Raw genomic sequence first — 23262 nt, forward strand, 5'->3', positions numbered from 1 at the left:
TTATGCTAAGCTTAACGATATTGTTAATTCTAGGTTTAATCTCGGTGAGAAGGTGGAAGATTCAAGGGTAGTGAGAAAGATTTTGAGGTCTCTATCTGAAAGATTTCGGTCTAAAGTTATTGTCATTGAGAAAAGTAAGGATTTAGATGCATTAAGGGTTGAAGAGCTTGTCGGTTCCTTACAAACATATGAATCCTCACTCAAAAAAGAAAAGGTAAGCTCATTGCTTTAAAATCAATAAAATATGATCAAGATGAATTTTTTGATGAATAAAATTTTAACAATGAGGATATAGATCTCATTGCAAGGAAATTCAAAAAATTCTTGCTTAACAAGAAAGCTAGTGGAAAACAAAAGCGAGATAAAGAACTTTTGCAAAGACAAATTATTCTGAAAATTAGAATAAAGAAAAATTTGATAATAATAATAAAGTAAAGTGCTATGAATGTTTTGGTTATGGCCACATAAGAACTGAATGTCCAAATTGCAAGAAAAGTAAAGGAAAAACATTGAATGTCACATTTAGTGATAGTTCAGATTCTGAAAGTTCAAGCTCATCATCTGATGATGAAAAATCTTTTATGATTTTTTCTTCTATTGTGAATGTTTTTCTTGAGATTGCACTAACAAAATCTGAAAGTGGTTGTAATTTCAGTGATTCAGATGTATCACTTGTCGATGTTGACCAAGAACTAAGTTTACAGGAAGCATACAATGATGTGTGTGAAGAAGTGGTCAAACTAAAGAAACTCAACAAGAAGCTGTATAATAAATTAACTACTGTGGAGAATGAAAAAAACAATATCTCTAAGGCATTAAAAATTTCTGGTGTTGAAGTATCAATATTAAAATATCAAAAGGTTGCACTTGAAAAAAAATAGGAAAAGTTTCAGGAGTGCAAGCAAAAAAAGCAACACAGAAATTAGAAGAGATGTCAAGTTTTCAAGACCTAGTTGTGATCGCATAAGTTTGGGGTATACAACTTCCCAAGGTATGGAACTTAAAGGCTCTTCATCTGCTACCACTTCATCAAAATGTATCATTTTTATTAAAGGAAGTCGAGATGAGGAAGGTCCAAACAAAGCTGTGTCTAAAACTCATGTTCCAAGAGCCTCACACGATAGATCAATGGCAAAGAGGCCCAACCAAGATAAGTCCAAAGGTAAGTTTATTCCTACTTGTCATCATTGTGGTATTCTTGGTCATATAAGGTCATATTGCTTTAATTTGAATAAAGTGAAGAAAAATGGAGGTGAAAGAAAGCTAAAAAAGAAGGGAAAGACTCTAGAAAATCAAGTTGATGAGATGAGTCAACAAATTAACTTCATAACTCTAAAGCTTGGTGAACTAACAGAATTTTGCCTTCACAATATAGAAAAGATCATACAAAGTGGAGTTGATGAAAATAATAGGCCAAAATTTAAAGCAAAATGGGTGGTCAAAGAAGATGTTGTGTCACATTAATTGATAGGAATACTTGCATGTTCTTGCATTCCTTGCATTTCATTTTATTAGTCTAGGACATGCATTTTATTTTTCTGTTTTTAATTTATGTTTCTGTTTTCAGTTTTTAAATAAGAAAAATAATAGAAAAATTTTTCTGGTTTGTTTCTATTTCTTTTTTGGAAGTGCATGCTTGATATGTCAAAGTTTTGAGCACATGTATTCTCACAAAATAAATTTTTAAACTTATGCATTTCTCAACTTTGTGCAGTTCACTTTGTGCATACTAACCCTTTGAGTCATCTTGACAAAATTCATTTACAAAACACTGTGAGAAACTTATGTGTATGCACTTTATAATTAAGTTTCATATTGAGATGCTCACCATAGAGGGAGTTCATGCCTTAATTGACTAATACTAGTTGAACCTAGTATAATAATAAAGAGATCTTCCCTTGCCAAACACAAATAATTGGTCCATATAGAAAAGTTGGTGTTGTATCGTTGTGGAAAAAAACCAACACTATACACGGATTTATCCCTTAAAGTCTTTATAGAAAGAATCGTGGCTAAAATTATTACGAAAAAATGTGAGCAACAAAAATGGACATGAAAGGGGTTGTGCAAAATAGTGTTTGGAGGAGATACTCATGTATCTAGGCTCTAGCATTAAGTTTGACTTTTGAGGTGAGTGACAATCTCTTGGGAGCATCTATGAGAAGAAAATAACTCATGAAGAATAATATCAAAAATATCTAAGAGAAAAAAGAGATAAAAAGTTACTATTTTATATAAGTTTGTTCACTCACACACTCACATGAACTTTGACATATGAGGAATGAACATCCATAGTGATTGTTGCAAATAAGAGGGTGTTTTGAATTTATTTTGTGAGGGGCATTATGTTTGAAATAAGATGCATATAGGCATGTTACTTGCCCCATTGCTTATATATAAAAATAAAAAATAAAACTTTTTGTTAAAACTTTTTTTTATTATTTATTTATTTTGGTTTATATAAAATAAATATGAGAATATTAAATATATTTAATAGTGAGATATGACTCAATGTTAGGCATTTGTAATTCTGAAGTTTAAGTCAATGACTTGGTTTCTGTTTTATTGGCATAAGTCCCAGTGGTGGGTCTCTGTTTTGTTTCTAAGTCCTAGTGGGACTCTAAAGCACAAAACATGTGCACGGTTCCTAGTCACTTAAGTGACTTAAGTGTTTTATCTCCACACAAGTCACGCCCAGACCTTCAACCCGATATTTCCCCTTCACACTCACGGCACGTTAATCTCAAGCCCTAGCCCGTTTTCTCCTTTATCACATTTGATTTATTTGTGAGAAAGAATCGGTTCTGAGTTCCTCGATTCAAGGTTTATCCATCACAGTAAGGCTCCTATTTTATTCAAATTCTTCTCACTCTCATGTTCTAGAATTCGGTGCATATATGGAGATTGAGTTGTTGATAATTGATACGTGAAGTTGGGGCTTTGATTGTTGTTGGCTTATGTATGCATTTATACATATGATTACATGAATATAATCTAATCATGTATAAAAAGCTCAAATTTGATGGATTCCTGCACTCTACTTCTCAGTTTTAAACTAGTGCCCACCAAGTATTTGTTTTTATGTCTGCAACTAAACTACTTCATTCATTTTGTCATGATTTTACTTGCATTCATACTCATACATCATATACATTTAATCCATGACAAGTTGAGACATATGAGAGTTATGAGTCTTGTCAGATTAGTGACAAAAATGAAGAGATATATTAGAAGATTGATTTACTTCGGGTACTATGAAATTTATATTGTGAATTTTAGGGGAAGTTTGAGTAAGTGTGTTGTTGATGGGGAGTTGAATGGATTTTTATTGTTCTAATTAATAATGTTTAATATTGAGGGGGAGAACTAAATATGGATATAATTCAACTCCAAGACTAGAACATGCTTAGATTTTAAATCTTGTGAAATTTAATCTTAGTCATTGTTCTATGTCATTATTTTTTTCTTGGAATTTCTACTCGATCTCTTGGTCTACTGTTTGTGTTGTTGACAGGTTTTATATTACATTAATCAAGTTGGTTTTGTCACCAATCCACCAAAGGGGGAGATTGTTAATGTAAAAGTTTGTTGACTATGATCTATTTGAATTATTGGATGAATATAGTTTGTCTTTATCTTTATCTATGAATATTTAAATTTATAGATAAATAGATTAATAAATAAATATTTGTCCTTATCTTTATATATGAATATTTGGATTCTAAGATAAAAGGTTGAATAGATAAATGTTCAAAATACTTTTGATTAAGATTGAATGTTCGAAAAGATAGGAGATATCAAGTGATCTGGATAGAAGATTCAAAAAGAAGATATCAAGCAGAAAGAATTTCGAACTATCAAGAAGTTATCTAAAGCAGTATCTGATGAAGCTTCAGCGCTGGCTATTAGCAGTCTGTCAGCAGAGTTCTCTTGCCAGTAGATTCTTGCTGCGTATTTGTTCCGTCAGCAGAATTCTATTGCAATTAAAATTGATTTTCAGATTGTTTAGTTAGGGAATCCTATTGGTGAGGATCTGTAGATATTCAGATCTACATATTTTCTAAAACACTTTCTAGTGCATTGTTTGGTGAGAAAATTCTTTAGTAAATTTTTATATTTGTGATCTCTCTTTCAGTGTGATCGTGCTTCGAGCGTGGAGGATCGTGTGATTGGCCTTCAGCCCCTAAAGTTATAGGAAGAAAGAAAATATTCGAAGATCACTAGAAGTTCTGGCTGCTACTGCGGTAGAAGATAATCGGGTCGTTTGTCTGGGCAAGTAAGAGAGTCAAGTTGTAAAGGTTTTGTAATTAATGAGTACTTGTAATTGATTTTCAAATAATAAGATTGAATTTCTTGGGTTTGGCTGTCCCGTAGGGTTTTACCTTTAAAGAGTTCTTTAAAGGGTTTCCTTTCGTTACCAATCTTGATGTTATATAATTTATTTTATTGTTTAATTATTAAATTAATTGCATGTTTGAATAGTAATCAATTTGTTGAGTGAATTAATAGATATTTCTGTTGCATTATAAAGGTACTTGGGTAATTTCATATATGTTGATGCAATTTTCTGTAAAGGCTGGAAGAAAATATATAGTGCGGTCGAATGGCCCTACGGCTACGGAGGTGCTTGGACGACCATTGAATGCTTAAATGCTAGTTCATCAATGAAATAATAAATAAAATACATAAAATATAGATAGAGACTCGAAGACTTAGGTAGTTAATTCGGCACTAAAATCTAGCTATATCCAAGAGTCTTTTGAGAACAAAATTTATTATATTTGATAATTTTGAAGTCTCTTATGACCCCACTTAGCTGATCTCATTACAATAATAAAATTAGAAGTTAAAAGAGTGGTTGAATAAAATGACTTTGCGTTGAAGTTGTGATGATTTACAGTCTCATGACTCGCCTACGTACCTCATCTTTCCAACCTAGAGTTCCCTTTTGTTTCAAGCCTCATCTTACATTGTTAGGCGCATCCTAGCATCACTCATGGCAATCAGCACTTTAATTGTATGATCATTTTGCAGCACGTAGGCATCACTCGTGACGTACAAGTAGATATTTTTAATATAGGACTGTTATAATTACAAAAAGATTATATAAAAATAATTTTATAAATTAACGTAATTTTATGTGATTAATTAGATTTATTTTATAATAAAAATAATTTTATAATCTGACGAACTATATAAAATCATTTCAATTTATGTGATTATTTTTATGTAATTCATTTATAGTTAAAATATTTCTCTTTTTAATATTCTACAAAAAGAGGATCCCTACGTGGAGGCTGACGTTAGAACCCACGACTGCACCCTCTCCCGGCCTTAATTTGCAGTAACAAATTAAGGAAGAAGTACTAGTTAAACTACAAGTCAACCCAGTCCTCAAATATGTTAAGCTAATTAAGAATGAAAGCAAGAAAAAGAAAAACGTGTAACATTTATATATATATATATATATATATATTTATTTATTTATTTATATATTTATACAAGCTACTTTGGAGTGGCATCAAAGTCAAAGTGTAATATATATTTATCCAAAAACATGTTTTCATAATATTATTAATTACTTGGCATTTAAATGATCCACATCATTTCAGTAGATATTTGACTAATTCATGTCCCTAATTGCTTACAAAATAAATACAAAATACGAGTCAGGGCGGCTCAATACGTTTCGGGACTTAAGGTTAAAATTTTTAGTGAGGCCTTTTTTATCTTAAAATAAAATTAAATAAATTTATTTTTATTTTTATATTATATTTTTATTTAAAAATAATTTTTATCATTTTGTAAAGTAAAATTATTGATTAAGATTTTATACCATATTTTCAATTAATAACTGACTTTAATCTTCATTAGAAAATTTTTTATTTAGAGAGAATTTTATCAAATATAGTTTTACAATGACTTTAGACTCTTAGACACAATTATAATCATTATTGTCAACAAAGTTCTATAAGCAACTTATGTATTTGAAAAAAAAATGGGCCCTTGCCTCTTCAAAGGATTATACAAAAACCTTTTATGAACATTGAAAAATTAAATTTTTCTATTTATAATTTTCACATTAATTATATATTAAACTAATAATGATAAAAGAGAAGTGTATTCTTAGAAGGAGAATAGGTAAAATAATTATTATATGTGATACATTTAAAAAATAATAATAATATAATATCTATTTTATTTTATTTATATTCTCATTCTTATTGAGTTAATTAAAGTTTTTTATTGGGTATATATATATATATATATTAAATTCTACTATATATATGTATATATATATTTTTGGGGGGGCCTTCTTCCATTAGGGGCCTTAAGCAATTGCCTAACTTGCCTAATGGAAGAGCCGGCCCTGGTACGAGCTAACCAGCCAGGTGAGACCTAACGGGAAATCTGGATCCCATCTTAATTAATATTATTCTAATTATTTGACCTAATGAAGCATTAATTCACATGTATTATCTACTCTATTATAATAAGTGACTATCTAACTATGAATAGTAACTTTTGTTGTTTTGCTTTAAGTACGTTAAGTCCTATTTTACCAAAAGGCTCTTAAAATCTTTAACTATTTGACGTGTAGCACATTTGTAGAATTTAATGAAGGATTCTGTTTTACCAAAAGGTCATTAAGACACTAACCATTTAACATGTAGCTCCTTTGTAGAATTTAATGAATGATCATATTTTACCAAAAAACCCTTAATAGCCCCGCGACGCACATGAATTGACGTCTCTTTTTCATGAACTTTTTGTTCTGACAGTGTACTCATTTTCCTTTCTTTTTGTTTTAATTTTTTAAAATAAAAAAATAATCTAATATGAGTGTAGACCAATGCTCATACTTTGCTGAAGTTATTTTTTTTTTTTAATCTTGATTTTTTTTTCTTTAACCTTGTATTTTTTTTCCTAGACAAATAAGCTACTGACTTTTTCACTTTTTTTTATTTAAATCATTATGTCAGGTGTACCTCGTAACTAACGCACCCGGGGTCATTCCCTGGTATATATATTTCTAATGTGAATGAATGACTAATTAAAAACTTTCCCAAGAAATCCAAGAAATTTATAACTGAAGATACCTCAACGTGCATGCATTGTATGCGTCTAAAATATATCTAACTTGATGGTGACAAATTTCACCTTCATACGATTTGAGACATCCTTATCATCAAAGGTTCGTTCCACCTTGTGCAACCAATCGATGGAGCCCACAACCGGCAAGACTACTAGAAGATTCTGGTAGATTAACTATGAAGCCTAGGTCTCCTCCTCACTCATCCCTACCACGGTACTCTTGAAACAAAGCATGATTGTGATATGGGTTCTCGAAATTGGAGTCAAAGTCAAGATTATACATATGACCCTCAAGGTTTTGCACCACTAGACGCTGGGTTAATTCTGCTATCTGCCTTTGGAAATCTGCAATCATTGCTTCTTATACGTGACAATTGTGGTAAGGGCCTTCCACATTAGGATCCGGCCCACACCAGCCATGACCTCTACCACCAGCCATGAAATGATGATAAATCACACCATGAAAATGCTAAAAGCTCTTATGCTAACTAACGCCAGACAAAAGAGAGATTATTCTAACGACTAGCTAAGCAATGGAAACTAGGGATTGAGATTGAGAACGATGCAAACAGAGAGAAAACTTTGAGATGAACTCGGAGAATAGGGTTTATTTATAAAAGTCCAAAAGTCCATTTTTGAAGCCCACAAGTCGGACTTAAATACCTTAAGAAATCTGGATGATCACCCAATCAAGGAAAAAAAATTATAATGCGTCATACACGCGATTCCAATACTAGTAACCAAAGTGATGGCCAAAATATTGAAGTGTACATAATATCTTCCCAAATCCCGAGATCTTCACCTTTTCTTGCCATATTTGCTCCGATCTGCCTTTTCAAGGTCGTCTAGTGCCATCAACGTCGAATCTTTTAGCTCATTGACATCAAATCTATATCTTCCTACATCAACATGCTTGCGGTATATATTCTGCAAGAGCCCACAATGGGTAAATGTTTCTGTATGTTGCATAGTGTAACATACAGTTACTCTTGAAACATCCAGTGATTTCCTGCATAGAAGGGTAATAAATGGTAGAAAGCTTTGAACTTGAGATTCAAGGATAAACTATATTTAATTATCTTTTTTCAATCCAGTGATTGCCTTCCTCCCTTTTCCTTTTTGAACTATAATTCAAAGTTTCAGACAGTTGGGTGGCCTTGTGCATGCGAAATGTAAAGTTTATCTTGCCAAACTATGTTTTGTAGTGAACAACGAAGTCCATTTTCATTTTCATTTAAAAGTATTTTTTACTTCTTCCTTTTCTAATTTGAACCTATGTGTTCGGGAATAACAAAAAGGAAAAAGATTATTTAAACCAATGCCAAAGAGAGATACCTGTTGAGGAAAATCGCCATCTTCCATTTGAGAATTGATTATCAGCTTTGCTGCACGGTGAAGGGGTGTTGGGTCTCTTTGAGCCTATTGCAAACACAAACTTAAGATCACAATATGCAACACCCGAGTCTAGTGCCTAGTTGTTTTCAGAAAAATTTGGATTTTTATGTGCGAAAAGCCCATTTGAATCTTCAAATAGTGTTTTTCTAAAATAGACTACATGCCTAAAATCTATGTTTTTGTGTATTATGATGTTTTTTTTTTTTTTTGTGGGTTTGATATTTAGGTTAAAAAAAAAAACCCAAGCCCGTCGACTCCACGTTCTTCACGGTTTCACATTCGTTTTATGCTTATGCATGTACGCCACTTTCTCTCATCGGTTTTATTTTGATCGTTCAATCACCTATATATACACATCCTTCATGCATGAAGGAAACCCAGAATAGGTGTGACGCCCCAAACCCGGGTGGCCTAGAGAATTACTACCGTCACTTAAGAACATGTTTTCCAACACAACTAAAATAAAACTCCAAAAACTTTATTGGCAAAACTCAATCTCATGTATTCTAAATAACTGCATTGAAAACTCCACAAAGTTATTACCGTAGCAAAATAAACTAAAGAGTCCATAATCTCCTGGTAGTCATAACGAACCAAACTAATCATTTCATAAGTTTTCTTAAACCCAAGATATAATTAAATCTAAGAGACATTAAAACTAAAGTACATCAGAATTCTTTCTTTTAACATCATCTCCTCAGCTTAATCATGCTCACCAATCTAATCCAGGTCCTTAGTTAGACTCTCCACATCATCTGAAAAATATTATAATAATAGGGGGTGAGTTATCAACAACTCAGTAAGCAGATGATATATGCTAGCTTGCAAACATGAGCATTTACGAAGATAGAATGCAGAACAAAATATTTTCCAGAGTTATCATGCAGAACAGAACATATTTTCAAAAGTAACAGAGCGATGATTTTAAGACAAGTAAAAACCCATAGTACTTTGGCATAACATAAACTAAGCATCATCATCAAATCAAAACAGAGCATCTTACAGAGCAGAGATCATGTTTCACCTCCCGTGGTAGGGTTGTGCTATCCCTGTGGCCAAACCGAGCAGAGACAGAGGTGAAATCTTTCACTTATTCTTCTCGGAGCCCCGAGTATGCACACAGGAAAGACCACAATAAAAACATTTTGTTTCCAAAGTACGTGTACTCAGAGACAGAGAAGTTGGTACCAACCCAAACAGAGCAGAGCAGAGACAAAGTCAGATACAAAATCAGTCCACCATGCCAAAGGTTTTCAAATGCCATATCAAAACAGAACATAATACCAGAACATAACTAGGTCATTCTTACATATTGAAAACGAAAGTCGAAGCATCTTTCTAAATAAATGCACAAATTTCAAAATTCTCAAATATCGCTCTTTTTCAGATTTCAGAGACATCATAACAAAATTTTGCTCATGTCTACACAATGCATATTAGAAAATAATTTTCCTTTTCCACACAGATTTCATGTGTATGCAAATAAACAACTGAGGTTGGTTTTGTTTTCCCAAGTTCTCATTTCATCACAAAATATGCAAAATTTTCAGAAACTCAACCTCAGTCTTAATAATTCGTGTAAAGCCTAGCATAGGAACCTCGCTTAGCTGACTCCTGCAGCGTATTATTTATGTCTTGAATTCGACCGTTAAAAATCTCATCACCTATTGATAGAAACAAAATATATACACTGAGTATTAAATGACAGTTGGCATAACCTCCATCTAATAATTAAAACCCATAATCCCAAACCATATAATAACAAAAACAACCCACTAAGACAACCATATAGTAAATTGGACAGCCCGCATTTCAACCCAAGGTACCATGTACTAATCTTTGATATTATCCTAAACACCCACCAAAGTCAACGTCAAATACAAATAATAAAATATCAATCCCACTTCAATGGCCCCTAACTCCAAGCAATCACCTACAACTCAACCAAAACAACCATAATATTACTCCTAATAAATTAACCTCTACTTCAACGGTCGTATAAAAACCCGAACAGTACAAAAACAACACCTACTCAACTCTGAGTATCCATTTGGTTTACTGCACATCCAACCCAAATAATTCGAAACTCAAAACATTCCAACACATGGTGTTCGCTTAACAAAAAAAACAATGCCCAAAGAAAAACCCATAGACTACACTATATGAAAACATGACCTAGAAATTTCATTGGAGTGAAATGAATTAATTGAGGTGAATGTGTGTGTGCGGGCAAGAGAAACAGAGATAAAGAATGGGTTACCGGCGAATAAAAGTGTCTCCGGTGGTGGCTTCGATGGTTACAAGGCTTCAAGGATTAATGATCAAGCAGCACAACAATTACACAGCAAACAAAAGAAAAACTGCATTGGAGAGAAAGAGAGAGTGCCAACAATGAGGGCCTTGAATTTCGGAATCAAGATGTAAAATGAATGAGAGAGAGAGAGAGGGAGATATATACCTGAAGACGAAACACTACGCAAGTGGGAGAGAAGAGCCGAGTCTGAAGAGAGAACACCCACTGCAGAAATAGAAGGATGCGAGAGAGAAAGGCACATTAATCTGCAGAACTGGAAGGATGCGATAGAGTGAGAACCGATTTTGAGGGAAAGGAAAAATGGAGGAAATTTAGAGCATGTGATTCGAACTCACGAAAACCGAACTAACGAAAACAAGAGATGGAAACAAGAAGGGAAGTGGGTAACGTGTGAGAGAGAAACGGTTGGAAACGAGAAAAAAGAAATAGAGAAACCGAAAGAGAAAAAGGGGGAGATGCAGTCGGGAAGGAAGCTGATGAAGGAGAAAACACTTACCCAAAACGGCGCCATTTCAATGCTCTCCAAGAAAAGGCTGGGCCTTGCTCACGGTTCGGGCCTCATATACACTGGGCCTTACATCCTCCCAGCTACCTAATGCACCCATCCTTGGCTCCGATCTGCCACCGATGAAGCCCATCTATCTCCATCTCCGATTTGAGCATTTTGGCCTTCAACCACCATTTACGCCGCCACCCATGGCCAACAACCACCACCATTGGCTTCACCGATATCCCTAAGCCCTTCCCTATCAATCTCGAGTCTTCATTTGTACCCGTTCAAAAGTGAGTTTTTGAGACCCACGGCCATAGTGCATTTGGCACTGTTCTGTTGCTGTGTTGTCACTTTTTGCAGCTCCGTGATCATTCGAAATTATTATATAGCGCTGTAAGTATTTTTCTAAATAACTTTCGTGATTTAAATGTATTTTTACACTAACTCATTTTACTGTGAATTATTGGTTTTGCCAGACTGAGTCCGAGGAGTACGGGACGTCACAATAGGGTTGCCGTCTCCTTCCCCAAAGCTAGGGCTGCCGCACGATTAGCTCTCCCACGCCTCCATGTTCAGGCAGCACCAAAGTCATGCACACAACCCAGTATCCACCCTCTGATATTTTGGTTCTTCTTCCATAGCCACCAAGTCCCACAAACGGCAAGTTGCCTTGCACCCTAGCCAGAAATGCACGAACCAAATCTCCTGCTACATGGAAACCACCGTGTTTTAACACTGCCCAGCCCATACTCAGACTATATCACAACATAACCACCACCACCACGTCTTAGTCTCCTCCCTCGCAGTCACCGTGCAAGGTAAAAAGCCTCCATGTTCAACCACCGTGGAAGAACAGCAACAACATTCATTTGCCATCGAAAACATCCTTCCCGCGCGAAGCTCAATAGCTCAACACCCCTAGCTCGGCCACGGGCCAGCCAGTCGCACCACCTAGTCACTGCGGTGCATCCTTCCCTTCAACCAAGGTTGCACCACACGACAGCCGTAAAGCCATACCACTTCCACACCAATGAAGCCCCTGTTTTTTACTCCCAAAAACAGAGCAAGCCACTTCCACGCCGAATGCCCCATTTCCTCCACACCTCCACCGCATGGGCCTTTGTTTGTGCTCCTCAGAATATTTTCAAACATTGCCAACGATGGACGTCGCCACCCATCGTCCCAACTACTCACCTTAAGCCGTAAGCTGTTGTCTCTTCTTCTCTCACATTATCTCCCTCTCTCTCACTCTCTCACCCAGTGCCCTATCGCCGCACTCACCACCGCTGACCTCAGCCAGCTCCCTGCGCTGTCGCACGTTACCTTCCCTCACAGTGAGCCTCTGCACCGTAAACCTTACTTCATGTATTATGAGCATGTTTTCAAATAACAAATATTCTACTGAAGCTTACCATATTGTTGGGTATTGTTGGTCAAGTATATATTAATTGAGATGAAGTTACATTATTACCCTTTGAGTACAAGCTGTGTTAGTGTGTTTTAAACTTTTAATATGTATTAGTGGACTCTATTTTATTTATGTTTACATAAATCTTTTAAGCAATTTAGATTGTTATTAAGTAAAGATTGCTTCCAAAGTAAACCATATTTATTTTTGAACACTTTAGATATGATCTAGTTATTTAATTTTGGTTGTTGTTTAATTTAAAATATTTTGGGATAATTATATGATCTAGTATTCAATTCTGTAGTTTGAATACACTAGTAAATAAGTTAGGATTTAATGATTTAGTCCGAGTTATTAAGTGGACACGAATGAATTTAGAAAGTGATTGTATTTTAGAGTTAAGAGAAATTTTAGGTTTTGAGGAATTCAAATAAGTTATTTTATAATCTTAGGCTTAAATACCGAAATATGTGATTGATTGAAAATTCACGAGAATTACGTGATTATTTTATAGGTGACGATTGATTTTTGTTCAGTACTGCTGTGGAGAAATTCTGAAAAGTTAAGAAGTTTAGGTAAGCGAGGTTTCTATACTAGACTTTGCATAAAAATAAAATGGGCTGAGGTTGTAACACCCAAGATCAACACCAAGCTGCTTTCTAAAATTTCTGGATTTATGCGTATGGAAAGCTAGTTGATTTGTCGAATATTTATACGGGCCGATAAATATTTTTTCAATAGACAAGTTGGAATATTGTAGAGTTTTGGTTTAAGGCCCAAAACTTAGAAAAGAGTCATTTTTTTTTTACTACCATACTTGGACCCAAATGTTTTTGAAATGGGCCAGAAGCTCAAGCCCGTGGGAACTTAGGATTCCACTCCATGCACACGCACGTCTCCCTCACTTCTCTAGGGTTTGTGTTGTTTTTCGTTGGCTTATATTTAACCCTTCGTGCATGAAAAAAACTGAAGAAAGTGTTGCCGTCTCCTTCCCCATCTCTCTCGTGCACTGAAGCCGCCACCCTCCCCAACCTCCATGCTGTCGTTGCCTCCCGTTACTTGCTAACACAGCCACACACGGAGTCATCTTTGCACCTCCGTAAGCCGCCATGACCCTTTCAGCCTTTCGCCTCTGTACTTTGACGTACGGACCGAAGGAAAGCCACGCCTAGATTGTGCACTGTAGCACTGCCGCTTAGCACTCCCCAAGCCCTCGTATCACAGTCCTCTGCCCGCCACTGTGCACTTATGCAGTGCACCACCCACGACTAGCAAAGGTAGAGCATCACCACGGGTAGCGCCACGTGAGACGCCGAGTCCACAGATCGCATGGCAAGAGACTCACCCATGCATGGCCAAAAACCAGTCTGCACTTTCACGATTTTACTCAACCATCACACGGGAACTGCAGCTTCCCAAGGAGGTCAAGTCGCTGCATGCTCCTCCACAATGCTGCGATAAGCCACTACCGTGACCCAGACGTGAACCCACTAGGGTAGCCACCAATAACCATCCCGCAAAAACCAATGTTCCTCACTCCCGAAACAGAGGATGTGTTCCCCTTACCGTGAGCCATTGCAACAACTGCCTACCGAGAGCTCCTTCATGTTGTAGCCCCAGAAACCGCCGGCGAAGAGTTCCGTCACCCCAGGTCCATCTCACGCCACCTCCGCCACACGGTAATCTCCCTCTCTGTTTTCTCTCTCACGCTCGGCTTGCTCATCCCGTAACCTATCTCTGTCTCTCTCTCCTTCACAGTTGACTCTCTCTCTCTCTCTCTCTCTCTCTCTCTCTCAGTGTTTAGCCACCACCTCGCCGACGTAATCTCCACCACCTCCCAGTCCTTGCGTTGCTCCTCCACTCTCGGTGAGTATGGCGTCTCCGTTGCATGTGTTTGTTCTCATCAGTTTTTCATTCTTTTTTTTTGTTGGGTTTCGTTTTCGTAAACTTCCGCAGGTTTAGTAAATATCTCGAGTTATAATTACAGTTCTACCCTTTTAGCCAAGTCTTTAATGAATAAGTGTTTTCGGTAGGACATGTCTTTCCATAAGGCTACGTCGTCTTCAATAAATATTTTGGTATTCTATACAAGTTTTTTTTTTTTTTTTTTTTGTCTCACATTATAGTACATAATTATATTAGTTACTATAGTTATTAAGTGGAAAAATGATGAATTTAGAAAGTGAATGTATTTTAGAGTTAAGAGAAATTGTAGGTTTTGGAGTATTAAAATAGGTATTTCAGGTTTAGATATTGAAATTCGTAGATTGGTTATTTATGGAAGATACATGATTATTTTATAGGTGAAGATTGATTTTCGTTCAGTACGGCTGTGGAGAATTTATGATAAGCTAAGAAGTCCAGGTAAGCGAGGTTCCTATGCTAAACTTTGCATTAAAATAAAACGAGCTGAGGTTGACTTTTTTGGAAAATATACATATTTGGTTAAGAAAAGAAATTTGAACTATCTTAGTTATTTGTTCTGCATTATTCATGAGATTCTGTTTAAGAAAAAACTATTTTCTGTCATGACTGGTGTAGACATGAGCTTATTTTTGACATTCTGTTTCTGAACTTTGAAAAAGGGAGCGAATATGAAATTTTGTGTATAAGTTATGTTTTTGTGATATGATTTTGTTCAGTACTCTGTGTTGATAAGATGTGGCACTTGAAAAACATTTGGCATGACTTTCTGATTCTTTCTTGACTCTGATTCTGATTTTGATATGGGGATTCTGATTCTGTTTTGGTCTGATATGTGGCCTTGTCACGGGATATAATAGTGACCTCTGGCCCTGTCACGAGATATAATAATGACCTCTGGCCGTGTCAAGGGATATAATAGTGACCTCTAGCCCTGTCATGGGATACAATAGTGACCTCTGGCCTTGTCACGAGATACAATAGTGACCTCTGGCCCTGTCACGGGATATAATAGTGACCTCTGACCCTGTCATGGGATATAATAGTGACCTCTGGCCCTGTCACGGGATATAATAGTGACCTCTGGCCCTACCACAAGATATAATAGTGGATTTCTGTTTTGAGTGCAATCGCTTTGATATTCTTGGTGATTTATGTTTTGCTTGACTTTTCGCAGGATGCACAACCCTATCACGGGTGTTAAACATGGTCTATGTTCTGATATGTTATGATAAGATGAAAATGTTCAGTTATGTTGTACCAAAGGATTCTTTGAATATGAAAAGTTGGTTTCCGAATATGAAATGTTTGAAAAGTCACTCTGATTTTATGATAATATGTATTTTTAAGATTTGCATATTGATACTGAAATGTTTTGTTTATCCATTCTGAACTCTATGAAAATGCTCATGTTTACACACTAGTAATTGTCCTCTGCTTACTGAGTTTTTGATAACTCACCCCTTATCTCCATATATTTTTCAGATGATTTTGAATAGTTCAGCTAAGGATCAGGATTATGGAGCATCGGTAAGATAATTATTTAAGTATAGTGGATTACTCATAGAAGATTTTTGAGAAGTGACAGATTTTATTAAGAGATTTTGTAGTATTCTGATGACGTTATATTTTGGAGTCTATAAATATATTGATGAATTGTGAGGTTTAAGTTATAGGGAGTAACTCTTCGATCCCTTCGGGACCGGGGCGTTACAGAGGTTGATTTTTGAAAAATATGCATGTTTTGTTATGAAAAGAAATTTGAAACGGCCTCAGTTATTTATTCTGCATTACTCATGAAATTCTGTATAAGAATAAGGTAATGTTCTGGCATGACTGGTGTAGACATGAACTTATTTTTAGTATTCTGTTATTGAACTGAGAAAAATGAGCGAATATGAAAATTTGATAAATTTGCATGTGACGTGAAGATGTTTTGAACCTGTTTTGGAAAATGTGAAATGATCTGAATTTCAGTACTCTGTTTTGATATGATGTGGCATCTGAAAAACCTTTGACATGACTTTTTGATTATGTTCTGACTCTGATCCTGATTCTGATATGGTGATTCTGATCTGTTTTGCTCCGATATGTGGACTTATCATGGGATATAATAGTGACCTCTGGCCCAGTCATGAGATATAATAGTGACCTCTGGCCCTATCACGGGATACAATAGTGACCTCTAGCCCTGTCATGGGATATAATAGTGACCTCTAGCCCTATCACGGGAGATAATAGTGACCTCTGGCCCGCCATGAGATATAATAGTGGTTCTCTGCTTTGAGTGCAATTGCTTTGATAACATGGTGATTTATGTTCTGCTTGGCTTTCTGCAGAATGCACAATCCTATCATGGGGGCTAAACATGGCTTTTGTTCTGGTATGATGCTTTGATATGATATGATAAGATGAAAATGTTCAGTCATGTTGTACCAAATGAGTCTTTGAATATGAAAAGTTGGTTTCTAAATATGGAATGTTTGAAATGTCGCTCTGATTTTCTGATAATATGTATTTTTTTGAGATTTGCATATTGAAACTAAAATGTTTTGTTTCTGCATTCTGAACTCTGTGAAAATGCTCATGTTTACGTACTGGCATATGTTCTCTGCTTATTGAGTTGTTGATAACTCACCCTTTATCTCCAAATATTTTTCAGATAATTTTGATGGTTCAGTTAGAGAACAAGAGTAGGAAGTTTTAGCAAGATGCGATGATCGTAGTGGAATAAGTGCCTGAGGGTACAAGTTTATTGGAGAGTCTTTTTAGTAGGTTTACGATTTTCGGAATTTGAATAAATGGATTTGTACGTTTTGGGAATTTTGGAGTATTTAAATATGTTATGGAAATTGGATTTAGGTTACATGAGCTAACTCTCTGGACCTTCTGGATCGGGGTGTTACACAATATGTTAGAAAGTCATGTATAACATCACATGAGAGGTATAACGCTAAATTTGTAAACCATAAACTAACCTATCCAGCATGAATAGGACCCATCATGGCCTATGCAGTATGTACCAAATTTGATCGGTTTCCTTCTAGAGGAACATATTCCAATGAAATCAAGAACAAGAGTTTATCTTTTAGTCCTGTTCAAATAAATCTATCCAGCATGGGAATTTTAAAAAGATTAGATCAAGAAGTGTTGAAAATTTTACCTTGTTTGGGCATGATAGATAGCTCTCTTCCCAACCGCCATTATCTCTTTGTGCTTTGAGTAGAAAATCAACGCCTTTGTGCATAGCTGGACAGTTGTTAAAAGTCTTGTCTGCCACAGCCAACCCTCCAAGTGCAAACCATGAACCATATGTAAAGCAAACTTCCCAATCTCCATACCAAGGAAATGCGCTTAATCATGTCATTGATCTCTCTAAAAGATGTACATAAAAACAGATAAATGTTTGAAACATATCTAATGAACCAGTCTAGGAGCATACCAAGAACCATCGGGCATTTGTATGTCTTCAAGGAACCGAGCAGCATTTATAATGGAATTATCAATCTCTTTCGTCATGTGTTCAGTGTACAACTTCATAAACAAAACTAAAGCCTGGATTGCTGCGGAAGTGCACTTAACATGCACATGTTCAATGACAATGTTGGCCACGAATTCTGTGGGATTAAGCAGCTGATGAGGAAAAAGGAGAAATTAATAAGGGTGGATTTTTCAGCTCTAGATAAGTTCTAAAGTTTTGACAGAGGAATATTTCCAGGTATATTTTGAGATACTTAATTCCAATCACTCTTGGGCTCCAGCTGAGATTTCTTTATGAAGTCATCTGGGATCCCCATTTACAATTTACACTGGCAAGATGCTTCTTGAAATAATCCCCATTTGGATCTTCATCCCAACAAGCAAGCATACATAACACCTGTTGAGTGTAAATTGCATCAGGAGTAGTGTCATATGTATAGCCTAAATAGATAGATGCTCTCCATTGTTTGTTGTTGATTGTATAATGACATTACCTTTTCCACACATCCAATGGTAATGTATCGACTGTTCTCATCTTCATAATGAATGTGCTTCATTGTTACTTGAAGAGCCCTGTCTCTAACAAGCTTGTTAAGGGGCCAACGAGTGAGAAGGGGCTCAGTGAACAGGTATAGACTATCCCAAAACAGATCTTGTACCCATGGATGGGGATACTAGATATCCTCTTGTAATAATATAGTTTTGATTAAAGAATGTGTTCAGAAGTATTTTCAAAAGTATCCATAGCACATAAAACTTTCGAAACAAGAGCTCTGCTCCTCTTGAGTTATGTCATCCAATTATAGGTAGTCTTGGAGTATGGACACGTGGTACTCTCTACCTATTACAAAATGACATGTAATTGAAAAGTAGTACTTATGTAAGCAATTTAATGGCATGTCATCCTTTGATTGGATGAGAGTAACACATCATCCATACTCCCGGAGTACCTAATAATTGTTCATAATAGCCGATCAGTTTATTTAAAATGGTCCATTAAACCTAACTTAGGCCCAATAAGATTATCTATATTCCAACCTTAGAAATATTGGGCTGGGTCATTACAAAAGTTGAAGGGAATGGGGTTGTTTTTTTGCTACTGCTGGCTGAGTGGGTAAGGTTGAGTGGGCTTGTTTAACTTGTCATCAAGGCACTATTTGGGGCTGATTATGAGGTGGCATGACAGACATGGTATGGCCTTATAAGGAGGAGGAAACTTGTTGAAAAATCTTGGGCAAAGGGGTTGTTTCGGAGGGACTAAAATGGGGCTAACTTTATGGTGTTTATTTGGGGTATAGTTAGATACAGGTTTGGTCCCAATCAAAATTTTCTTGGTCAAATATTATTACCAAGATGTAAGAAAGTGGATAAAGGTGTAAGAGTGTGTACTTGAGTGGTTGGATGCTTGTGGAATGAACTAAACCAAGTGAGTAAACACTTAGCTACAAACCAAGTCTATTTAGGGTTTTGAAACCACTTAGGGTTTTGGCTTCTCCAAGGGGATTTAGGTTTCAGTTGGCCTTCAAGGATTTGGAGTTTCATTAGGGCTGAAACCCTATTTTAGTTGACGAAATGGTATTTGGTTAGATAGAATAGTGATTGGTGTAAGAGAACATGATGACAAGTATCCCACTCCATCTCTTACACACTTTGTCCTTCTCTTGACAAGTATCCTAGGGTTTTGAAGTGGATGGCTTGGATTGTGCCATGTGTCCAAGTAAAACATATTCTAGATGTCCTATGGGTATTTGGACATGCTACATGGCGATTTGACATAAGTTTGAATAATTGTCATGTGACGCTCTCCCAAAGGGTTGTTATTCACCCGACAAACTCGAAACTTTTTATTGCACGATAAAATGCTAAATATTTATACAAGTCTAATGGTGCAATTCATTTTTTAAAATATTTCTAAGTGCCTTAATTAAATATAAAGGCAACTCCATCACCATAGTGGATTGGGATCTGACTACGCTAACGGACTAAAACCTAATCAATCACTCGATTCGTGAAATCCTTTCAAGATTTCAGGTTGTTTCTAAGGTCTAAAGAAATTTATCTATCGAATTTCTTTTGAGTCATTATATCTCCCCTCCTAAAAAAAAAAATTATCCTTGAAATTTGAGTGCACGTATAAAAATATAACTAACACCACAACAAAAGAAGGAATAATACTTACAAAGGCTATTGTTCATCATTGGTAGTAGAATCATTGGGTGATGCAAGTGGAGTTGAGTCGGAATCAACTGTAGTGGTATCCTGGAGTAGGTAGTATAGTGTGTCATCGTCGAAGTCATATATCATGTTGGCGAAGTGTGTTGGGATAACCAGTTGAACAACCGTCATCGTCGCTATCAGGTATATACCCTTGCATGAGCAGATGTCTTCGATGTGTCAACGACATCGATGATCCGGATGTCTCAGACTTAGGAATGGCAGTGCACTCCTTGGCAATGCTGCTTGACTCTACCTTGTCAAAGGGGTGGCAAGGTAGAAATCGCACCCTATGGGGGAGGGCCCTCCGCCTGAAACCCTTCCTGTCACTATCTATGTCCATGACATGGGTGCGATGGTGCTCCCATTTCTCCATCGCCTACCAGTAGGCAGCGGTTTGCCTGTCTAGATCAATGAGTTGCCTCCTACGACGCTCCTTTCTCACTCGTTAGGCAGAAAGTGTAGTCTTTCGTGCAGTCTTCCTCTCTCCTACCATGAAAGCTATAAAAGTTAAAGTCAATGACAGAAAACAAATCCCATAGAAGAAACCATATATGGGGCCATAACAAATCTGAGGTAAACATACTTTATTTGATATCCAAACAAATGAAGTACAAAAACTATCTGATGCAATGCAACCTCGTACAAAAATAGCTAATAAAAATTTGACGAAGTCATTTTCACAGACAAACAAAAACTACTCTATAATCCAAACAGATGAGGGTACTTGACTTTCATATCAACTTCTTTCTCCCAAGTTGCTTCCTATACATTATTATTCTGCCACAATACTTTGACCAGTGGAATCTTGCCATTACGCAAGTCCTTCTCTTTCCAATCAATAATTTGCATTGGTTTTTCCTTATATGTTAGGTTCAGTCACAATGGTATACTATCGAGGTCCACGACTGTTGGAGTATGATCCCCAAACCTCTTCTTCAAAGAGGACACGTGGAACACATTATGGATTCCATGGATTTCAGTTGGTAAATCTAAACGATACACAACCGCTCTCAATTTTTTCCATTATCTTGTACGATCCCACGTACCTTGGACTCAATTTTCCTTAAAACTGACTTCAAAGTCGAGATTTCTACTTCTATTGTTGGCGTAACTCTTCTGCCGACTTTGCACCATTCTCATCCTTTCTTTATCATTAGAACCTAGTCTTTTATCTCCTGCAGGACTTTCAGTTTGAACACCTTGTTATCCCCGACTTCTTCCCAATACAGTGGGAATATGCATTTCCTTCCATATAGAGCTTCATAAGATGTCATCTAAATGATGGCCTGGATGCTATTGTTGCAAGCAAACTCTATTAGAGGCAGTTGTTTCTTCAAATTCCCTTCATGCTATAGAATACAGGCCCTTCACTTTTTGTTCAAGCATTTTCATGTTATTTTATACGTCACACATAATCACTGTAAGTTAGCCTATAACTTACTTTTAGGATATTTGTGTATATGTGGTAGAAAGAAACCATCATTCATGTTTATTTTGCTTATTATAAATGTTGAGTTATGCCATTCATGCCATGATTTCCTTCCAAGTACATGTTTATCTATTACACGTTATGTCATGCCATGCCATGCCAATAGTCACACGTACATGTCACATCTTGTTTTGTCATGTCATTTGTCACACAATCAGTTCCTTCATGTCACATGCATTGAGTATGTTATGAAAAATAGTATTTTTAAGTCAATAGACTTTTATGTTTATCATGATCCCAAGTGTTAGGATGGGGCATTATCCTAGTGGAACTCCATTGTTCACGCTGAGTGTTTAATCTGGTGTGAAATTTTCTGTATTGACAAAGTACCGTCAACAGGTTTTGAATGTGACCTAAGTAACTAATTGCTAAAGCAGAATCAAGCACCAACATTGGCGGTGCCAACCATAGTTCAATTACATGTTATACGTACTCATAGCGGGTACAGATACCTGTTATGGAGTAATGCATATGTTAACGTACTCACAGCTAGTATAGATATATATGATGTGATGCGGTACCAACAAAGAAACACGGCTCAAGGGGATTTGTGTAGCATGCACAGCTCGTGTTTAAATAATCAATTTATTATTGAACAAGATTTCAAGTTTATGTTCAGTTCATGTTCAGTTTCATGTTCAGATCAAGTCAGTTCATGTTTAGTTTCATATTCAATTCATGTTAGTTCAATTCAAGTTTCATTTTTCAGCTCATGACAGTTACAGTACATGCCAGTTCAGTCCACGCCAGTTTACAATTATATTAGCACACGTCATGCTATTTTTCAAGCCATGTCACTCGCATTCATATTCACGTAAACATTCATCTCTTTTTACTGTCATGCATGTTTCTGTATACTGCTAGTTTAAGTTGATTATTAACTTGCTGAGATTTGTAATCAAATCTCACTTAGTAGTCCCAACTACCATTCTCCTAGAATGGAAGATCATGTGTCAGGATGTGGAAAGTCAGTAGAGGATCACCTAGACGAGGTCGATTAGGCCACGACGCGATGATGAGGTGTTTATCACTTCTGTGCTCCAATTTTTATATAGGATCATGGCTATCTTAGTTGAGTTGCACGAGCGATGCATCGAGCTAACTTCCAAAAATTCAAAAACTTATTCTAACATGCTCATAACACATTACTAAGAACTAACATGATTTGAATCAACACATAAAAGTCACCAAATATCACAACATCTTTCTCGAAGTATTCGGCTCCAACACTTAGCCGAAAACATAATTTTTTTCTCAACTGACTTTGATCAAACACTTGATCTGACGAATACTATAATGAGATCTTCAAACAATGCATCATATGGTTTAAAACTCCAAAATACAACACACCATCCAGTTTATCGCCTAGATTGAACTCTCCATGGTTAAAACAACTTTTAACTGATCAAATGACCCTGAAATCAAACAAACATGGTACCCATGGAAAC

The 23262-nt window shown here is 36.1% G+C and overlaps 1 pseudogene; it reads right to left on the bottom strand.

Annotated features, from left to right (window-relative positions):
* Positions 1-7999: 7999 nt before the first annotated feature.
* Positions 8000-18267, bottom strand: LOC109004239 (annotated as a pseudogene).
* Positions 18268-23262: the final 4995 nt, after the last annotated feature.

Source organism: Juglans regia, chromosome 7, assembly GCF_001411555.2.
Source record: "Juglans regia cultivar Chandler chromosome 7, Walnut 2.0, whole genome shotgun sequence".
In the NCBI taxonomy this organism is placed as follows: Eukaryota; Viridiplantae; Streptophyta; class Magnoliopsida; order Fagales; family Juglandaceae; genus Juglans; species Juglans regia.